The sequence below is a fragment of the Symphalangus syndactylus genome, chromosome 6 (assembly GCF_028878055.3).
Source record: "Symphalangus syndactylus isolate Jambi chromosome 6, NHGRI_mSymSyn1-v2.1_pri, whole genome shotgun sequence".
NCBI lineage: Eukaryota > Metazoa > Chordata > Mammalia > Primates > Hylobatidae > Symphalangus > Symphalangus syndactylus.
The window spans coordinates 63,894,102-63,916,968 of NC_072428.2; the positions used below are offsets into that span (position 1 = coordinate 63,894,102).

At 40.6% G+C, this 22,867-nt stretch overlaps 2 pseudogenes; both read right to left on the reverse strand.

Annotated features, from left to right (window-relative positions):
* Window positions 1–3,718: 3,718 nt before the first annotated feature.
* LOC129483930 (nuclear nucleic acid-binding protein C1D-like) lies at window positions 3,719–4,113 on the reverse strand (annotated as a pseudogene).
* A 592-nt stretch (window positions 4,114–4,705) lies between these two features.
* Window positions 4,706–4,857, reverse strand: LOC129485624 (uncharacterized; annotated as a pseudogene).
* Between the last annotated feature and the right edge of the window lie 18,010 nt (window positions 4,858–22,867).

Genomic DNA, 22,867 nt, shown 5'->3' on the forward strand with positions numbered 1-22,867 from the left:
TTTTCTATAAGTACTTTAAAAACAATGATTAAATAATTTATTTATCTGGAGTTTATTTTGAGCATTGAGTATACAGTGCAGCTCTAAGCTAATTTTTTTCTCAGATGGATATCCTGATTTTTATGTAACAGTTATTAAATAAACCATCTTTCCTCAATAATTTGAAATGAGACCTTTATAATAGATTAAATTCCTATGTGTTTTTGATTTCATTTTTGTGGGGTTTTTTTTGGATCACTGAACTCTTTTCTCTTTTAGTTATTGTAACTTTAAAATGTTTTAATATTTAGTAGATCTTATTTATTTTTGGAATATATATTTCTATTCTTATTTAATTTTTCATATAAATTTGGGAATCAGCTTATCTAATTCCAAAATAAACTTCTATTTAGATTTTTATTAGGGAGCTTTAAGTTATAGATTCTATTTATAAAGTTGAGCTTTCCGGATAGGTGCAGTGACTCACACCTGTAATCCTAGCACTTTGGGAGGCTGAGGCAGGTACATCCCTTGAGCCCAGGAGGTCAAGGCGGCAGTGAACTGAGATTGTGCCATTGCACTCCAGCCTGGGTAACAAAGTGAGACCCTGCCTCAGAAAAAAAAAAGTTGAGCCTTCCTATCTTTTTCTCTATTTCTTTTCTTTTTTTGGCAGAGTCTCACTCTGTTACCCAGGCTGGAGTGCAGTGGTATAATCTCAGCTCACTGCAACCCCCCCTCCCAGGTTCAAGTGATTCTCCTGCCTCAGCCTCCTGAGCATCTGGGACTATAGGCATGCACCACCACGTCCAGCTAATTTTTGTATTTTTAGTAGAGACAGTTTTGCTATGTTGGGCAAGCTGGTCTCGAACTCTGGACCTCAGGTGATCTGCCTGTCTCGGCCTCCCAAAGTGAGCCACTGCACCTGTCCAAGGGCTACCTTTCTAATGGTTCAAATTGTTTGTGTCACTTAATACTTTAATATAGATCTTGTGCATATATCAATTTATTTCTAGACATTTATCTTTTTTGTTGGTATTGTTAATAAAGTTATTTTCTTCATTATGTTTCCAAACTGGTCATTGTTTGCTTGATTGCTGCTTATTAACTTTTCTGTGAGTTAATTTTGGGTTTTTTGTTTGTTTGTTTTGGTTTATTTTGTTTTTGCTTTTGCTTTTTTTTTTTTTTTTTTTTTGAGACAGGATCTCACTCTATTGCCCAGACTGAAGTATAGTGGTACAAACACGGCTGAATGTAGCCTTAACCTCCTGGGCTTAAGAGATCCTCACACTTCAGCCTCCCAAGTAGCTGGGACCACAGGCGTGCACCACCATTCCTAGCAAATTTTTTTGTTTTAATTTTTATAAAGATGAGGTCTCACTATATTGCCCAGGCTAGTCTTAAATTCTTGGGCTCAAGCAATCCTCCTGCCTTGGCCTCCCAAAGTGCTGGGATTACAGGCATGAGCCACTGTGACCAGTCATTCTGTGAGTTAATTCTGTAATCCAATCACTGAACTAAATTCTCTTCTTGTTTGTAATAGTTTTTCAGTTGATTCTCTTGTTTTTCTCAGGTAAGCAATTTATATAATTTTTAAACAACATGTAATTTACTTCTTCCTGCCTGTTTTTTATTTCACTGATTTCTATTAAGAGATTTTAAGCAGGAGAGCCCTCCTGCTTAAATCTAATCTGATCACAACATCAAAAGATTACATTGGCTGCAAAGGTGGAATCAAGAAAATCATTTAGGTGTCCAGTAACAAAAGATGGTGTCTTGAGCTAAGAGAGCGGCAGTAGAGGTAGAGAGAAGTAGGGAGATGGGAGACATATTTTGGAGGTCAAATATGTGGCAGAGAAAGGTTAATCATATTATTCTAAGGATTTGGAAACTTCTTGGAAATCTTAGAATATAAGAATCATAGTTTATTAGAAGAGACCATAAATATAATCAAGAATCTCTAACCCGATGCATTCTCAGTTTCACTACAATTTCCTGGCTACTTCCAGTGGTAGAGAACTCACTACCTCCCATGGCAGCCATTCAATTTATTCAATTCACTCCACAAACCCTGCTGTTTGTCAGGTACTGTGAGGGACCCTAGAAAACATGGATAATGAAGATCCACTCCCTTCTCTGGGGAAGTAATGAAGATTCACTTCCTTCTCTGGAGAAGCTCAGAGAAATGGACAACACTTTTGGAAAGTCTCTTTCCTGGCTGGGCAATGTGGCTCAGGCTTGGCAACCTTTCTAATGGTTTAAATTGTTTGTGTCACTTAATACTTTAATATAGATCTTGTGCACTTCTTATCAATTTATTTCTAGACATTTATCTTTTTTGTTGGTGTTGTTGATAAAGTTATTTTCTTTGTTATGTTTCCAAACTAGTCATTGTTTGCTTGAATGTTGCTTATTAACGTTTCTGTGAGTTAATTTTGGGTTTTTTGTTTGTCCGTTTTGGTTTGTTTTTGTTTTTGCTTTTTTTTTTTTTTTTTCTTTTTTGAGACAGAATCTGACTCTGTTGCCCAGACTGAAGTGCAGTGGCACAAACACGACTGAATGCAGCCTTAACCTCCTGGGCTCAAGAGATCCTTCCACTTCAGCCTCTCAATTAACTGGGACCAGTGGCTCATGCCTGTAATCCTAGCACTTTGGGAGGCCAATGCAGTTGGATCGCTTGAGCCCAGGAGTTGGAGACCAGCCTGGGCAACATATGGTGAAACCCACATCTCTACAAAAAAATTAAATACATAAATACAAAAATTAGCTGGGCATGGTGGCATGTGCCTTTAGCTCAAGCTATCTGGGAGGCTGAGATAGGAGGATTAGTTAAACCAAGGAGGTCAAGGTTGCAGTGAGCCATACTCATGCCACTGCACTCCAGTCTGGGTGACAGAACCAGACTCTCTCAAAAACAAACAAACAAAAATTTAAAGTGCAAATTTGCATATGAATTCAATACAGAAGACATTTAAACCTTGCACTGCCACATAATTATTTTGTGAAAAAAAGGACATACTTTTTGAATATGTATACATCAAAACCAAAAATTAAATGTTTACCTTTTCATTTATTGACAACTGTTTGTTTGTTTCTTGTTTTTTGTTTTGTCTTTTGAGACAGGGTCTCACTCTGTTTCCCAGGCTGGAGTGCAACGGCACCACCAAAGCTCACTGCAGCCTTGATTTCCGAGGCTCAACTGATCCTCCTGCCTCAGCCTCTCCAGCAGCTGGGACTACAGGCACATGCCATCATGTCTGGCTAATTTTTTCCATTTTTTGTAGAGACAGGGTCTCCTTATGTTGTCCAGGCCAGTCTTGAACTCCTGGGCTCAAGTGATTCTCCTGCCTCAGCCTCCCAAAGGCTGGGATTACAGGCATGAGCCACTGTGCTAGGCCTCTATTGACAACTTTTTTTTTTTTTTGAGACAGGATCTCACCCTGTTACACAGGCTAGAGTGTAGTGGCACAGTCTCCACTCACTGCAACCTCCAGGTTAAAGCAACTGTTGTGCGTCAGCCTCCCAAATAGCTGGAATTACAGGTGTGCACCACCACGCCCAGCTAATTTTTGTAGAGACAGAGTCTCATCATGTTAACCAGGCTGGTCTTAAATTCCTAGGCTCAAGCAATCCCAAAGTGCTGGGATCACAGCCTCCCAAAATGCTGGGATTACGGGTATGATGCACTGCACCCAGGTTTTACTAACTTATTAAGTAACTGGAGAGTTTAGTCTCTACAGTTTTATGATGCATTTTTAGGTTTCAGTTCCCAGAGGTCGTTTTTTACAAATCTTGAAGATGTACCTCTGTCCAGCTTGCCAGCCTTTTTCTGTCATTTCCTTGACTGTGTTCATATATATTCTGATTCTTTCCAATTCCTTCCTGCTTTACTAGCTGTTTCTTAGTATTAATTCCTTGAGTTGCCAAATAAACTCAAAACTTTAAATTTAATGTGTACATAGAAACTAAATCCACTTTCACTTGTTTAAGTGGGTCCAACTTCTGCAACAACTCATTTCAAGAAACAGACATCATGGTCTTTAGCATATCATCCACAGCACCAATGTAATTCTCAAGCATTGACAAATATTCATGAATTTCCACTGGATAGTCTTCATTAGTTTCTTCATCTGCCATAATGACTGACTCACAGCCTTCAACTCCAGTCTGCCGGAAAGTGGCCAAGCAATGATGGTATCAATTCATACTTTCATTTTGGTTTAATGTTTACTTTTTTTATTATTATTAGAGACAAGGTCTTGCTCTGTTCCCACTGAAGTGCAGTGGTGGGATCATGGCCTTCTGCAGCACAGAACTCCTGGGCTCAAGCAGTCTTCCCATCTCAGCTTCCCAAAGTGCTAGGATTACAGGCATTAGCCACCAGGCCCAACCTAAAAAAAAAAAACCAAACAACAACAACAAAAAAAACCTGTCTTTTTAGGAATTTATTATATCAAGTGTATGACTAGCTTTGGAAACAATATACTAAACAACTATGTAATCAATTACCTTGCTAGGCTCAGCTGATTACCATTACAAAAGTATTTGTCCACTGAAAAGGCTGGGAATAAAAGTAATAACACATATGGAAGGAAATTGATAAATATTGATAAATGTTACAAGTGAAATAGAAATATTTGATTTATCCAAGATAGGCAATGATACAAAGTCTGCTTTTACAGACACTATAATATCCATTTCCAAATAATCGACCTTTTTTTAAAATGGGCAACAGTCCACTACTCTTCCAAAGTATTAATAGTTATGTTAATCATGTGTTCAAAATCTTCATCCTATTTAACAGTCAATATATTTAATGAAGATATTTCTTCTTGATACGGCATTTTACACTTGATCTTAGCCAAAAGGCCGAGAAGCGATTGATACGGCATTTTAATGCAACATTTGAATAAGACTAAATTTACAGTATCAAAAGTCTTAATACAATTTGACGTGTTTTCCCAAATGAGTTGCAGAAAAATGACAAGGAGAGAAGAGTGCTTTTTCTGTAAAGAGGGTAACCCTGGTCAATTCAGAATTGGAGACAGCTGTGAGTTATAATGATTCCTCTGAGAATTGTCATATTTAAATTAAATTGATGATCTGATAGCTCGGGGAATAATTCCTGGTGCAAGTGTTGTGGGCATTTTGCATCCTGCATGATGTAAGATAATTTTTCTCCCTGAATGTTTTCTTTGAATCTAGGTAATTTGAACTAGTAGAAAAAGCACTGGTGGCCAGGTATGGTGGCTCATACCTATCATCTCAGCACTGTAGGAGGCTGAGGTGAGAGGATCACTTGAGCCCAGGAATTCAAGACCAGCCTGGGCAACATAGTGAGACCCTGCCTCTAAAATAAAATAAAATAAATAAAAATCATTGGTTATCCTATCAGAGATCTCAGACTTTGAATTCTGATATGAATGTTTTGGAGAAATCTAATAGTTTTTTTATCTTGCACATGTTACTTTTCTAATTTTTTCATACTTAAATAGATTATAATATTTCCCTAATAAAGATGCCATGAAATTGCATAAATGCAATGTGTTTATTTTCACTCGTTTGATTTCCATATACATAAATGTATATATAACTAACATAAACCCTTACTTAGTAGGTGTTTAGTAATGTCAGAGAGCAAATTCCCTCCCATGTATTCCCTTTCTTTTTAAGCCATTCATTGCCTAAGTAATTTCTCTCTCTCCTTACCCGACATTTATTGTGTCATCAAGTTCTTTTGATTTGGCTTCTGCAATGCCTTTCCAATGGGTTTCATAATTTTCATGCTTTCCTGAATCCTCAGTTCAGGATTGCAACGACCTTTTAACTAATTTTTTTCACTCTCTCTAGTCTTGCCACTTCCAATCCATCTTCCACACTGTCCAGAGCTTCTCAAAACACAGTTTTCATTATGAGTCAACATTTCTTGCGTAAATAATTTTAATGACCAATCTTTATATTGCAGGGATCTTGTCTCCTTCATCTTGCATCTCCATAGTCAAACAGCATGTTCCATGTTTACCACCCCCTTCTATCAGCTTCTGACATTTTCTGTGATTGGATTAGGTTATAGCAAACTTTCTGAACAAAAGATCTATAACTGACTTTTTATTTTATTTTATTTTATTTTATTTTATTTTATTTTATTTGAGACGAAGTCTCGCACTGTCACCCAGGCTGGAGTACAGTGGCACAATATTGGCTCGCTGCAGCCTCCACCTCCCGGGTTCAAGAGATTCTCGTGCCTCAGCTTCCCAAGTAGCTGGGATTACAGGTGTGTGCCACCACACCTGGCTAATTTTTATATTTTTAGTAGAGACGGGGTTTCACCATGTTGGCCAGGCTGGTTTTGAACTCCTGAACTTTGGTGATCCACCCACCTTGCTCTCCCAAAGTGCTGGGATTACAGGCATGAGCCACCGTGCCCAGTCTATAAGTGACTTTAAAACACATGAAAAAGATGTTCACTTAAAATAAGGGATGTGCAAATTAAAGCTAAGATATTAGCTTTCATTAGTTTGGCAAAGATCAACAAGTTTGACCATAAATTATTTTGGCCAGGATGTGAGGAAACATTCTCAAAGTTAGTTGGAGGACAAATTGGAACCATCATTTTAGATAACAGATTTTTTTTTTTTTTTTTGAGTCAGGGTCTCACTCTGTCACCAAGGCTATGGTGCAGTGGCCTGATCTCACCTCACTGCAACCTCTGCCTCCCAGTTTCAAGCAATTCTCGTGCTTCAGCCTCCCGAGTAGCTGGAATCACATGTGTATACCACCACACCTGGCTAATTTTTGTATGTTTAGTAGAGACAAGGTTTTGCCATGTTGGCCAGACTGGTCTCAAACTCCTGGCTTCAAGCTATCTGCCCTCGCTTCAGCCTCCCAAAGTGCTGGGATTATAGGCATGAGCCACCACATTTGGCCTAGAGAATAATTTCTTAATATTTATCAAGAATGACCAAAAGTTTGACCCAGCATTTTTAATTTATCCTACAGAAATACACATGCAAAGATATATACAAAGAATATTCATTGCAGTATCATAACATAAGCATCCCAAAAGATGAGAAATAGACAAAATGTCTATCAACAGGGTGATGGTTATGTAAACTGCAGTGTATCTGTAAAATGTAATCCTACAGACACATTAAAAAGAATAATGCTGGCTGGGTGCACTGGTTCACATCTGTAATCCCAGCACTTTGGGAGGCCGAGGTAGGCGAATCACTTGAGGCCAGGAGTTCCAAGAACAGCCTGGGCAATATGGTGAAACCCTGTCTCTACTAAAAATACAAAAATTAGCTGGATGTGGTGATGCACGCCTGTGATCCCAGCTACTCAGGAGTCTGAGGCACAAGACTTATTTGAGTCCAAGTGACGGAGATTGCAGTGAGCCGAGATCGCACCACTGCACTCCAGCCTGGGCATCAGATGGAAACTGTCCCAAAAAAAAAAAAAAGTGATGTGCGTGTACTGATACAGAAAGATCTCTGAAATAAAGTTTAAAAGCGAAGTGCAGAGCAGTGTATGTAGTATGTTATAATTTTTATAAAATTTTAAAAATATATACATATATTAAATATTAAAATATCTCTGGAGTAATATACAGGGGTTAAAGGGAGTAGTTGCCATTGAGGAGGTGAGCGAGGGACAAGGGATTCGGAGTGGTAGAGAGACCACTCTGGCAGTTTTTTCATCAGGCACAGAGCAATGGTTAAGCAAGTTATGGCAGATCACATTGATGATATGAGTCTGGTAAATCTCATATATCCATCCTGATGTCTATTGCATCCCAAAACAGTCCTATGAGGTGGCATTGTTTATCTCTAACAGAGAGGGAAATTGATGATGGATGAGATTGAGTATCTGGTTGAAATCCTTGTATCGTTAGAAGCAATAGGGATTATGAATCCAGGCCTATCTGGCACCAGCTCCCTGTAGCCTGCCTGGAAAGTATCTCAGCTGTAAAAGATATCCCATTGTATTCCAAGTATCACTCATGTCTGTGCTCTTTCCCCACTAGACTGAAAACTTCTTGAAAAGAAGAGCCATACATCACTTCATCACCGCCACTATCACAATGACTAGCACGTGACAAGTGTTCAGTAAAAGTTTATTGACTTGAACAGTTAGATGATTTTCTTTAAGCAATCAGATACTTATGAGATGTAAATGCCACAGTCTGCCATCTTTTCTAAAAGGTAGACTATTTTGATTTGTGTCCTCATCACACGAAGCAATTTAAGAAAGAAAAAACAGGATGGTGAGTGTAAAAACTACAGCCGCAAAATTCAGGAGCAGGCTGTTTTCTTTGATGGTGTTAGGTTTTCCAGGGCATGAGAGAAGAATTCAAAACTTTCTATGAACACTTGCCTCTCCACAGAACTGACAGGGCCAAGTGTGAAACAGACTCTGCACTTTATCCTGTGAAATGTTTTACTAGATGGCTCTTGTTTCTAGCTCCATTTAGACTGCTCAGAGCAGAAGCTGGCCCCCGCCTGTTTGCCCCTGGAGGATTCCCATCACATGTCAGTGATGTATGTGTCCCCACTAGCTCTAGTGACCTGCCTCTGCGATGCGCTGCAGACACTACGCTCAACGGCAAAGCGTCCAGCCTCTGGAAAACTGGTATTGAGAGACTTTCCAGAGCATTAAGAGCTCTTAAAGGACACTCTAAACTTACTGGCAATTTTCTAGAACAGTGCTTAAAGCAATATTTAGTTTCCTGACACTGTAAGAAAGGCACTCTTTTATTGGTCTCCCCTAATTTCCCAGCTTCTCTGAAAGCATGAGTCAGCCAATGGAAGAACAGTGGGGAGGTGAGTCTATCAATTTAGACTCAACCTTTGGGCCTATCAACTTAGAATCTCGGAGAATTCCTTTCCTAGGATCACTTGGACAAAGCAGAAAGGTGTAATGGAAATAGCACAGATAGAAAGCAGATTAACCTGAGTTTAAAACTAGCTTCGGCCAACAACCAGTCACGTGACCTTCGGCAAATTACCTAACTTCTTCAAGGATTTGTGTCCTCATTTTGCAATATTCTTGTGAAAATTTGGTAGGTCATCATCAGCACAGTTCCAGGGACAATAAAGCCTTTTTTTTTTTTTTTTAGAGATAGGGTCTTGCTCTGTTGCTCAGCCTGGGATATAGTGGCACAATCATGGCTTACTGTAGCCTCAAACTCCTGGGTTCAAGCCATCCCCCCACCTCAGTCTCCCAAGTAGCTGTAACTACAGGAATATGTCACCATGCTCGACTACTTTTTAAAAAATTTCTTGGCCGGGCGTGGTGGCTCATGTCTGTAATCCTAGCACTTTGGGAGGCCGAGGCGGGTGGATCACCTGAGGTCAGGAGTTCAAGACCAGCCTGACCAACATGGAGAAACCCCGTCTCTACTAAAAATACAAAATTAGCTGGGCGTGGAGGCGCATGCCTGTAGTCCTAGTTACTCTGGAGGCTGAGGCAGGAGAATCGCTTGAACCCAGGAGGCGGAGGTTGCGGTGAGCCGAGATCGTGCCATTGCACTCCAGCCTGGGCAACAAGAGCGAAAACTCTGTCTCAAAAAAAATAAATAAATAAAAATAAAAACATTTCTTGGCTGGGCACGGTGGCTCATGTCTGTAATCCCAGCATTTTGGGAGGCCAAGGCGGGCGGATCACCTAAGGTTGGGGTTTCGAGACCAGTGTGGCCAACATAGTGAAACCCCACTACTAAAAGTACAAAAAAATAGCCAGCTGTGGTGGCACATCCCTGTAGTCCCAGCCACTTGGGAGGCTGAGGCAGGAGAATCGCTTGAACTGGGGGCAGAGGTTGCAGTGAGCAGAGATCATGCCACTGCCCTCCAGCCTGGGCAACAGAGCGAGACTCTGTCTCAAAAAAAATTTTTTTGGGGTACAGATAGAGTCTCACAATGTTGCCCTGGCTGGTCTCAAGTCCTGGTCTCAAGTGATCCTCCCACCTCGGTCTCCTAAAGTGCTGGAATTACAGACATGAGCCACCACACCCAGCCTCCAGCAACAATAAATCTTGTTGAGCAAAATGAGTGAATAACATACTTAAGATGACAAGCATGTAGAGGAGCTTAATAAATATTAATTCTTCATCTGGATAAAGGCCAGAATTTAAAAATAAATACATAAATAAATAAATATTCATTATCTTCCCACTCTCTGCCTTTCTCACCTTCAGTTCAGGCTATATGTAGCCCTTCAGCAAATTTTTCCCCTTCAAGGTCACTTCCAAAGGTCACCAAGACCTATTTTTAACCAGAAAAAAAAAAAAACAATAAACAAGAATTAATGAAAGCACCAGCCTAGCCAACATGGCGAAATCCCGTCTCTACTAAAAATAGAAAAACTAGCTGGGCATGGTGGTGCGTGACTGTAATCCCAGCTACTCCGAAGGCTGAGGCAGGAGAATCACTTGAACCCGGGAGGCGGAGGTTGCAGTGAGCTGAGATCACGCCACTGCACTCCAGCCTGGGTGACAGCGAGACTCTGTCTCAAAAAAAAAAGAATTATTGAAAGCAAAGAGGAAACAAGTGGAAATGTATTCACTTTCGGTTTCTAAGCCCCTAAAGATGGCCTTGTTTTTCTGTTTGTTTAGTCAAGAATGGACCTATCCATGTTGTTTAACAGAGAAAAAGTTTAATTTTTATTTTAAAACCCATTTATCTATAGTGTTGCAAAATGGGTTTCAGATAAACAACAGACAGCAGCCATTGCCAAACAGTGCATTCGAAACTTTTATACTTTTCTTATGAAGTCACCGTGGCTCAGTAGTTCAGCACATGACTTCAACCTCTGACCAACCTAGATTAGAGTCCAAACTTGTCACTTATTTTCCGTATGGGCTTGGGCAATTTTCTTAATCTGTCTGACCCTCATTGTGCTCATCTGCAAAATGTGGCTAACAAGGGTACTCACCTCATGATTTTCATAAGGATTAAATGAAATAATTGCCATGCCTACTGCAGTGCCTGACACAAGGTTCCTGTCAACTAATTGTAGCTATTATTATCATCATCTCATTAATATAAACCCATGAGGTAGCTACTTCTATTTTACAGGGAAAGAAACAGAATCTTGGATGATGAATATAAAAATATTTGGTACAGCAGGGTGCGGTGGCTCACGCCTGTAATCCCAGCACTTTGGGAGGCCAAGACGAGTGGATTGCTTCAGGCCAGGGGTTTGAGACCAGCCTGGCCAACATGGCAAAACCCCGTACCTACTAAAAATACAAAAATTAGCTGAGCATGGTGGCACGTGCCTGTAGTTCCAGCTGCTTGGGAGGCTGAGGCAGGAGAATCACTTGATCATGGGAGGCGGAGGTTGCAGTGAGCCAAGATTGTGCCACTGCACTCCAGTCTGGGTGACAGAGCAAGACTCCGTCTCAAAAACAAAAACGAAAACAAACAAACAAATGAACAAATAAAAAACATAAAAATATTTAGTACATCACCAAGCAAATAGTAAAAACCCATAGGAGAGCTTAAAAAGAAATTCAACAGTCTCCAACCTGCAGATTAGGAGTACTGACTCTCTATTCTTTGCAAGCATTTTGTGTAGGAAGAAGAAACTGAAAACGCCTGTTAACTTGTCTATCTGTCCTTATCTGTTAGGAGGAAATGGTCAGAGTTCCTGTACAGCTAGTATGTAGGCACTGCAGTTGTTCAGTAAGTACTTGTTAATCAAATAAATGGAGGGGTGAGCACCCAGGAGCTCTGGCCTGGATGTTCCCAGTCAGGAGCTGCACCCGCACTCATTTCTGCTCCCGTCACCCTATCTTCATTGCTACTTCATTCCTCACCTTAAAGCTTCAGGAAAATCCATAGAAGGTCTTCACTGGAAGATGAGAGGATGTAAACAAAAACCTGAGCCTTCCTTGAGATGTCAACCCTGAAAATTATATCCAAAGTTCAAAAAAACGTGCCATCCACATCTAATTGAGAAACTGTGGTAGACTATTAAAGTTGGGCACTAGAAAGACTGTAACATTCTTGTGGATGAGCAGGTCTCATGTTGCTTTAGAAAGAAACATGCTTAAAGTCTGAATAAATCAATGGTTAAGCTTTGGAGACCTTAGTTTAAACAAACATATCTTAGCCTACAACAGAAATATAAACACGACCCTAAAACACATTTGCAAATGATTTTCTTGGCCACAGACATAGAAGAGTACAAAACTATGATCCCCAAAAGGACCCTTAAGTTTGGATTTTATTTTGTAAAATAAATTTGAGAGTCCCCTTAGGGATCATAGTTTTGAACTGTTTTATGTCTGCGACAGAAGAAAACATATAGGAAAGAAATGTAAAAATTTAAACATGAAAGCATGTTTGTGCATTTCAAAGAGAGAAACATTAGTCTAGAAAGGAGAAAATGAAAGTCCGTAATAGTGGCTTTAGGGTCAGACAATCCTAGGCTAGAATGCTAGAATTCTGGCCCAATCAATTACTCGTAGGTGAGGCTGAACAAGTCATACACATATACAACTACACACACACAGATACACACTCACACACACGATTGTAAGATTAAATAGATGGTTACTGTTTGGTACTTACCACAATGATGCATAGTACACAGAATGTGCTCAGTAAATAATCTTTTTTTCTGCTTTTTTATTTTTATTTTTAAAGAAACAAGGTCTCAGGCTGGTCTGAAACTCCCAGCCTCAAGCAATCCTCCTGCCTTGGCCTCCCAAAGTGGTGGGATTATGGCATGAGCTACCACACTCAGCCAATGATAGTTTCTATTATCAGAGAAAAAACAGCAAGAGAGGCCAAATCCCTTGACAATAATTTCTCTTATCCACCAGAGTTCCCAGACAGTCGCCAGAAGCAGTGTTTTATTGCTATGTTTACAAGGAATTGCCTAGAAGACAAGCACCTGTGATGTGGGGACAGCATGAGATTTAGGATTGGAAGAATCTAGGCCCCCAGTTCTGACCCTGACACTTTCAGGCAATGTGTACTTGAACTAATCACATATCATCTCTGAGATTTGTGTTCCCCATCTGAAAATGAGTCCCAGGATTTTTCTGAGTACTAAGAGAAATAACGTGGGTTATAGCCCTTTATAAATTGTGACACTTTTAACTGTAGTGAGTCCTTCAGTCTCTGGCCCTGTAACAGTCTTGCCCTAAGAAAGTACATATAGTCTTGTAAGGTAAGGTGCCAGGTTTCCCATCAGATGGGCTGCAAAGGTCTCATGACCTAACAGCCACACTTATCTCAGATGCCAGGCCACTGACATTTCAGGGTAGAAGGGGACATAAAGGAGAACTCTGACACAAAAAAAGTTCAAAGTCAGCTGTCCCAGGCCAGTCAAGCAAGGAAACTTTCACCATCTCTCACCCTGATCAGAAAAGCTCACCTGTACCCTCAACATTTTCACATAAGAAATCTTTTCTAAGGGATCCAAGAACTTGAAGGTAAAAGAGGGGCTAGAGGAAGAATGCTTTTGCTCAGCAGTGAGAGCAGACTTTTCATCCTCATACCATTGCAAATAATTAGCATGTTTCATGAGCTATTTCTTACAGCAGCAGTGCGCTGTCATGCAAAAACCTTCAGAGTGACTCAAGGCTTGGCTAAAACCCTCCATTCTTTAATTAATGTGTGACCCTCAGTTGATTGCCAGTTCCTTTGAATTATGGCTGCTTCTTGAAGCTAAGCAAAGCCACAGATTTAGAGGAGACACATCTTCCAAGTTCCCCCGGTTGCTCTTAAAAGGCACACTTTTTTTTTTTTTTTTTTTTGAGACAAGGTCCCACTTCATCACCCAGGCTGAAATACAGTGTTGCAATCATAACTCACTATATCCTCAAATTCCTGACCTCAAGTGAACATCCTGCTTCAGCCTCCCAAGCTGTTGGGATTACAGGGGTGAAACAGCATGCTTTGCAGAAGCCATATTTTTAGTTTCCAAATAGGTTTCACCTCAAATTGTTCTTTGAATGTTTTTCTTGAGTTAGTCTAGTGTCCCCTTTTTTTTTTTGTAAGCTCCAGACTGTCTTCTTTATTTGAAAATTTAGTACCAAAGCCTGAACCTAGCACATAGTATGTTCACATAGTGTGTTCACAATACATATTTGTACAATGACTGCCTATAGGAATTAATTTACAACTCACTGTAATCTCCTTGAGTCAAGCCCCCAAAGTACCTAGCAGAAGGTATAGCAGATGCTGAAGAAACACAAATTGATTAATTTATCTGTGTCGTATTTATCATCTCTTCCTCTTGCTTCACTGGCGTCTTCTCTTCTTTGGGAAGTTGAAATTTCCTGCTGTGTTTTCCACTTCTCAACTTCCACCAACCACTGGTACTAACTGCCATACTCTTGGAGACTTTTGGAATCTCCCTTTATAGGAAGGGTTGCCCAACTTAACAAATAAAAATATAGGACGCCAAGGTTAAAATGAATTTTAGATAAACAATGAATAAAAATTGTAAAGGTATAAATATGTCCCATTCAACATTTGGGTTATATTTTTACCAAAAAAATTTTCATTGCTTATCTGAAATTCAAATGTAACAGTGCATTTTATCTGGCAACCTTATTTACAGGATCTCACCACAAGTATTGACACTAACATAGAAGTTGTCATTTCTCATAACTACACCTTTTAGGCTCTGTGATATTTATTTATTTATTTATTTATTTATTTATAGAGATGGGGTCTCACTTTGTTGCCCAGGCTGGTCTTGAACTCCTGGGCTCACACGATCCACCCACTTTGGCCTCCCAAAGTGCTGAGATTACAGGTGTAAGCCACCACACCCAGCCTAGGCCCTGTGCTCATTAATTAGTCAGTTCCAAACACCCTAAGGAGAGAGAAAGCTGCTTTATCTTCTTCAAGCACAGGCCTTGCTCAGAGTAATGTATTGGGGAAGGGAGAATCAAGTACCTCAGTTTTTCTCCTGGATTTGAAGTTTCTTTCATTCAACTAGTGAGCTGCTCTCTCTCCTCTCAGCTGAGGGATAGACATTTGTGTATATTCCACCGAGCCCAAATTAAGAGCATCCAAACACTAAGCATAGATTTCCTCCTTTGCATTGCTCCTGACACAGTTTATCCTTCCAGATCACCCAGCTGCTGCCATTGAAACATAGAAATCTTACCTACTTCTTCAAACATCAGACACCTTTAAAACTCTCTCCTTTGTATGCTTCTTAGTGTACCCAGTTACAAAGTCCTGGGTTTGTTTTTATGGCAGTTATTTATTTTCTGTTGTTTTCCCTACAAGAATACTTCTCATATCTCCCTCTTCCTCTTTCATTCCATTTCTCCAGCCTGTCCTGCCCATTTAATATGTCATCACCTGAGGCCTGGATTGCAGCAATAGTGTCTTAGCTCTTCTGGCTTCCTGCATCTGTGCACCTCCTAGCAAATGTATCCTTATATAGTCTCCTTTTCCCATCTGGGATTCCCCTTTGGGGAAAGCTGGCATAAATCTTGATTGTCTATGTAACAAATCAATACCAGGCTCCATAGCCGAGACTTCAAGGTCCCCCAGCCTTTCTATTTTCTTCACCTTATCTGTATTCCATAGACTGATAAAGTCCAATTTCTATTTGCTCAGATCTGGGTCTCCTCCCTACGTCTGGCTGCGTGAGCCCCATCATTGCTCCTGCCTTGAATACTCAAATCCCTTCCCTCCTCCTCTGGGCCAATCCATGTCCCTTACCTCCTTCAAAACCCAGCTTATTAGAAGATAATATAGCCAATCTTGGGGTGGAGAAAGCCTTTTCAAAGAGAAGAAAACAAAAGAGGAAAATGCAAAGGGAAAAGTTTAGTAGATTTGATTACACAAGAATGAAAAGATTCCTTATGTCAAAAAGTACTGTAAACATAACAAAAAGAACTAGAAAAAAATGGCTACATATAATAGACAATGTTAATATTCTTAATATAATTTGCAAATTAGTAAGAAACAGACATTCCAAAAGAAAATGAAAAGCAGGTATATTTGTGTGACACACACATGAAGTAGAAGAGGCCAAAAACATGAGAAACCACAAAACCTCAGTAGTACTAGAGAAACACAAATTAAAAGAATGAGTTTCTTTTTTCCTTCATCAGACATTTTTTAAAGACTGATACTCCATGTTGATGAGAGTGAAAGAACAGGATTTTTCTTACATGTTTTAGCAGTGCTCTTTCTTATATTTCTTTTCTTTTCTTTCTTTTTTTTTCTTTTTTTCTTTTTTTTTTTTGAGACAGAGTCTCACTCTGTTGCCCAGACTGGAGTGCAGTGGTGGGATCTTGGCTTACTGCAACATCCGCCTCCCAGGTTCAAGCGATTCTTCTGCCTCAGTCTCCCAAGTAGCTGGGATTACAGGTGTACGCCACTATGCCCAGCTAATTTTTGTATTTTTATTAGAGACAGGGTTTCACCATATTGTACAGGCTGGTCTCGAACTCCTGACTTCAGGTCATCTGCCTGCCTTGGCCTCCCAAAGTGCTGGCATTATAGGCATGAGCCACCTTGCCCGGCCTCTTATACTTCTTTAAAATAGCATAGATTAGGAAAACCTTACTAATTGTTTAATTTGTTAACAGTGTTTTCCAATTTTCCTGTAATAAATACGTATCCTTTTTAATAATTAACACAATATGTATGTGCACTTTTCAAAATCTTATGAAAATTGAAGGGAGGATAAGGCAGGAGGAGAAGGAAAGTACATTTTCCTTAACCAGATAGGCCTGGTTTAGAAATCCCTCATTGCCACTAACTAGCTGCAACTGACTTCTCAAGCCTGGGATCCTCACCTCAGTGAGCTGTTAAAACAGAAAAAAGTGTGTAACCTGTTATTACGATACCTGGCACTTTGTAAACATTCAAAAAGTGGTGTTATTTATTATTATTTTGTTGTATCCTCAGAGAGCATATAGTTTCAGTCTTTTGCATGTAGTAGATACAAAATTAAAATATCTGCTAGATGGTCTGATTTATTATAATTGTTATTATTATTATTTTTTTTGAGCTCGAGTCTCGCTCTTTTGCCCAGACTGGAGGACAGTGGCCTAATCTCGACTCACTGCCACCTTCACCTCCTGGGTTCAAGCAATTCTTGTGCTTCAGCCTCCCAAGTAGCTGGGATTACAGACACCCGCCACCATGCCCAGCTAATTTTATTGTATTTTTAGTAGAGACTCACCATGTTGGCCAGGCTCATCTCGAACTCCAGACCTCAGGTGATCCACCCACCTCAGCCTCCCAAAGTGCTAGGCGTGAGCCACCACACTGGCCCTGATTTTTTCTTTACCTTTGATATTCTTCTTCACTAACCCCATTTTCTCCTTCCCCTTTTCCTTTCCTCCTGTCTATTCCACAACTGTCCTATTCATTCCCTTTCTTCTTATCACACTCTGTTTCTTATGGACCAATCTTTCACAAGTTCTTTGAACAGCATTTTTCAGGCATGGCTGCATGTGCTTATAGTTTCCAGCAACTTGGGAAACTGAGGCGGGAGGATTGCTTGAGCCCAGAAATTCGAGGCTACAGTGAGCCGTGATTTTACCACTGCACTCCAGCTGGAGTGACAGAGCAAGACTGTCTCAAAAATACATAAATAAAAATAAAACCCAGTTCCAAAAGCTGCTGGTTTGTCAGACTTATCTAAAGTTCACCAGCAATGACAATGGGCTCCCTTTTCTCCTTACTGTTACTCTTTATTTTATTAGTATTTTGCTTGAAACTCATCTGTCTTTGGAATGCTTCCTATGCTTGACTGCACTTGATTCTGTTAACGTCGGCGTTTCCTAGTAATCTGTGACCTATTTGTCTGCTGACCTTCTCTTTCCTCCAGGCAGAAACTAATTCTGTGTTTCTTATGACGCTTCTTGCATGTTCATGTTCATCAGTGTTGTAAATTAAATTAATAGTATTTCAGGTCAGCAAAATAGCTTCCCTTCCCTTCCTCTTCTTTTCCCCTTTTGTCCCTTCTACTCCTTTGCCCTCTTCTCTGAAAATATAGTTACTAATTATTCCTTTTCTCTGACATAAATCTATATTTGCTTTTGGAAAGTAGAATGAATACTTTTTTACCTATAACCCATATTGCATATATGTCTTTTTAATATTTGGGAAACATGCACTAAACACTTTAGGACAGTTGCTAAGAGATTATAACAACAGCAGAAGGTGATTATGCAACAAGCACTGGATTCTCCTCTCCATATCTTTATAACTATTAAGGTCGATGATTATGCGGCTTGGCATTAGACCAGATGTGAATTCTGTCTCCAGTGGTATACAACCTTAGGCAATTCACCTATCCTCTCTGGGATTTTGCTTCTTTGTCTATAAAAAGTTGATATCATCTATAACAAAAGATGGGAGTTAAATGTGTATAAAGTATATAAGAAACTATCTAATACAGAGTAGATGTAGGGATACTATCTAACATAAAGAGAAATGTGAATTTCCCCTTCCCTTTAGGAGATTCATTCATTTCTTAGGGGATTTATAATCCAGTGGGAAAAATCAAGATCTACATAAACAAACACTAAACATAATCAAAACGAATTTATTAAGCACGTAGGACTTAAAATGTGTCATATACTCCACTAAAGGAACTTGGCAAGGATGGTCTTATTTAATCTTTATAACTGGTACTATTATAACTTTATTTATATCTTTTTTTTTCTTTTTTTGAGGCAGGATTTTGCTCTGTCACCCAGGCTAGAGTACAATGGAATGATCGTGGCTAATTTTAGCTTCTACCTCCCAGGCCAAGCAACCCTCCCACCTCAGCCTCCTGAGTATTGGGACCACAGGCATGCACCACCACGCCTGGCTAATTTTTTGATTTTTTGTAGAGATGGAGTCTCGCTATGTTACCCAGGCTGATCTTGAACTCCTGGGCTGAAGCGATCCTCCCACCTTGGCCTCCCAAAGTGCTGGGATTATAGGCATGAGCCACCATGCCCGGCCATAACCCCAATTTTAGGATGAGGAAACTGACATCCCTATAGGTCCTGTAGTTAGTAAGAGGTACAGCCCATACAATTAGGTACCAGTGTCCATGCTCATAACTAACCACATCATATTATTCTCACTCATGTCTTGCACAGAGTAGGAACTCAATAAATATTTTCAAGTATCTCCTCTAATTTCTTTTTCCAAAGCAAAGAATAACCACCACACATTCCAGAAAAGCACATCTTACCTAGTCGTTGATAAAAACAGTTGCCTACTTTGCACAGTCTAAAACTCAGATACAGTTTGGTGCAAAGAAAACAGGGAAAAAGGCCAGGTGCTGTGGCTCATGCCTGTAATCCCAGCACTTTGGGAGGCTGAGGCGGGCAGATCACCAGGTCAGGAGATCGAGACCATCCTGGCTAACATGGTGAAACCCCGTCTCTACTAAAAATACAAAAAATTAGCCAGGCGTGGTGGCGGGCGCCTGTAGACCCAGCTACTTGGGAGGCTGAGGGAGGAGAATGGCGTGAACCCAGGAGGAAGAGCTTGCAGTGAGCCGAGATTGCACCACTGCACTCTAGCCTGGGGGACAGGGCTAGACTCCATCTCAAAAAAAAAAAAAAGAAAAAAGAAAAAACGGAAAAATTATGTAACTTGTACTGTTAAAGATCTGGTTTCCCTAAGGCTAGTGACTCTGTAATAATAAACAGTCCAGAGTATGAATAAATGACATTTTTTATTAATGGTCTTTTTGGAGTCCACAATCTCTTTCAGAGAGAATTCATTTAGCAAACTCTTTTTGTATTTGTTTCCTCATTTAATTCTCACAACTACCTTATGAATAAGTATCATTTATAGACCTAATTTATACTGGAGAAGCTGGGACTCATAAATGTTGAATTTCCCAAGGTCAGCAAAACTGGGAAGTGATAGGATTTGAACTTTGAACTCTGCAAAGCTAATGACGTTACTATCGTCCTACTCTTAGAAATGGCAGTATCTATAAGGTTGTGCTGGAAATCTTCCCTTTATTAACACTTGGCCCAGGCACCTCACCTGTAGACTCAGAGTTCCAACTACTTTGTGAACTAAGGTGTGCTGTGATGGAGTATGAATCTATCTTTGGAAACATTTGAAGCCAGATGTGGTGGTGCATGCCTGTAGTCCCAGCTACTTCAGAGACCGAGGCAAGAGGATCACTTGAGCCCAGGAGTTTGAGGCTGAAGTGATTGCAGTAAACTGTGATCATGCCACTACACTCCAGCTAGTGCAACAGAGTGAGACTCCATCTCTAAACAAAACAAAACAAAACAAAAAAAAAAAGAAGAAGAAGGAAAGAAACATTTAGAAATTTGGAAGGGCCAGCTGGGTGCAGTGGCTCACCCCTGTAATCCCAGCACTTTGGGAGGCCCAGGAGGGTGGCTCACGAGGTCAGGAGATTGAGACCATCCTGGCTAACATGGTGAAACCCCGTCTGTACCAAAACTACAAAAAATTAGCCGGGCACGGCAGCAGGCGCCTGTAGTCCCAGCTACTTGAGAGGCTGAGGCAGGAGAATGGCGTGAACCCGGAAGTTGGAGCTTGCAGTGAGCCGAGATGGCGCCACTGCACTGCAGCCTGGGAGACACAGCGAGACTCTGACTCAAAAACAAAGAAATTTGGAAGGGCCAGGAGCGGTGGCTCATGCCTGTAATCCCAGCACTTTGGGAGAGCGAGGCAGGTGGATCATCTGAGGTCAGGAGTTCGAGACCAGCCTGACCAACATAGTGAAAACCCGTCTCTACTAAAAATACAAAAATTAGATGGGTGTGGTGGCACATGCCTGTAATCCCAGCTACTTGGGAGGCCGAAGCAGGAGAATCGCTTGAACCTGGGAGGTGGAGGTTGCGGTGAGCCAAGATTGTGCCATTGCACTCCAGCCTGGGCAACAAGAGTGAGACTACTTTTCAAAAAAAAAAAAAATTTGGAAGCACCCTGTTCTGAACCAACAATCAGGGGTGTAACTCTGGCAATTACAGTTTCTCTTAGAACATTTAGAGTAAGTCTTCAGGACACCAAGTTAGTAGCTCTGATCTGAGGATATGATAATGGGCAGAAAACATTTTGTTCCAGGCAGTCTGTGGCTCTGTCCATCAAAATTAATGATACCAAAACACTTTGAAGATTCAGACTGCTATAAAAAGATGAATTGTAAAAGCCCTGGACCTCAACTGTATTTAACCCTGTTTCAGTATTACTAACATTTCATCCTGCTGGTTAGGTTTTACTGTGAGTGCCCCATTAGGATATTCGAGAATGTGGCTAGGAATATTGTTGACACCACTGATGTGGGTGCTCCTTATCGAAACCATTATAGACACTAACTTTTCTTAAAGTAAAGACAAGGTTTCACCATGTTACTCAGGCTGACCTCAAACTCAGGGCCTCAAGCGATTCTCCTGCCTTGACCTCCCAAAATGCTGGGATCATAGGTGTGACTACCATACCCGGCCATGAATTTATTTATTTATTTATTAAGACAGAGTCTCACTCTGTCACCCAGGCTGGAATGCAGTGGCCCGATCTCAGCCCACTACAACCTCCCCCTTCCTGGTTCAAGTGATTCTAGTGCCTCAGACACCCAAGTAGCTGGGATTCCAGGGATGCGACACCTAACCCGGCTAATTTTCATATTTTTAGTAGAGACAGGGTTTCACCATGTTAGTCAGGCCAGTCTTGAACTCCTGGCCTCAAGTGATCCGCTCACCTCTGCCTCCCAAAATGCTGGGATTACAGGTGTGAGCCACTGTGCCTAGCCGAATTTATATTTTTAAAGAGAACCTAAATGCTATCCAAAAATAAACCCGGAATGATTCCATCTTAAGGCATATTTTAAATGAGTAAACTATCCAGTTCTAAGATGAAGATCAAGTTTATAGCAAGATAACAAATGGATTCTGAACTCTTATTAATGTAGATATCATCTATTTAGACTTAGAGATAATTTTGACAGGGTTCTGGGTAAGTATACTTTGGCTTAGCAAACCTTTCTTCTAAATATTAAGTCATAACATGGGGTTCCTGGATATTTAAGGGATCTGTAGAAGTGGCAAAGGAGGTTTCAGAACAAACTTCAGCCTCAAATGGGGCTGTACAGGCTAAGTCACGTGTTAACTTAGGGGCTGTGGTGATCAACTCAGAGTGACAGATTAGCTCTGATGGGCACTCAGAAATGTTCTTGACTATTTAAAAAACAATGAAACAATTATGAATTAATATAGCTTTGCTGACAATACTTTTCAAAATTTGGGATCCATAATGGGAAGGATAGGGTCTATGTGTACCAAAAAATGTACTTGATGGTGAAATATTTGGAAATCGCTTTCCCAGAGTATAAATTAATAAAATTTTAAGACCACAGAGGAACATTTAAAATACAGTATGGTTTTGGGAGTGATGTCAGCTAGATGGCAGAATAGGAGTTTTTAGTGCCTGTCTCCTTGCAGAAACACTAATTTAAATAGCTATCTACATGCAAAAATACTTTCATAAGAGCTAAGGAATTCAGGTAAGAGATGACAGTATGTAGGTGGAACACAGAAATAAGAAAAGATGCATTAAAGAGGGTAGGAAGGACAGTTTTACATTTCCCACATTATCTGTCTTCCAAGCCTTCTGAGGGAGGAAGAGGAGCAAACACCCGTTTCACCATGAACCACACCACCAGGCCCTCCGCATTGAACACTTGTGGATGGCTGGTCCCTATGGATCCAGACTCTAGGCCATCCCCTGCATCCCTAGCCTCCAGGCAAGACCCCACATCCCAAAGACCCAAGCTCACCCAGCACCAGGCTGGCCCCCACATCCCCAGGCTTTAGGCTGGCCCCCACAGACTAAGCCTCCAGACCAGCTCTATAGACCCAGCCTCCAGGACTGCCCCAATGCCATGCCGCCAGCCCCCATGGCCCTAGCCA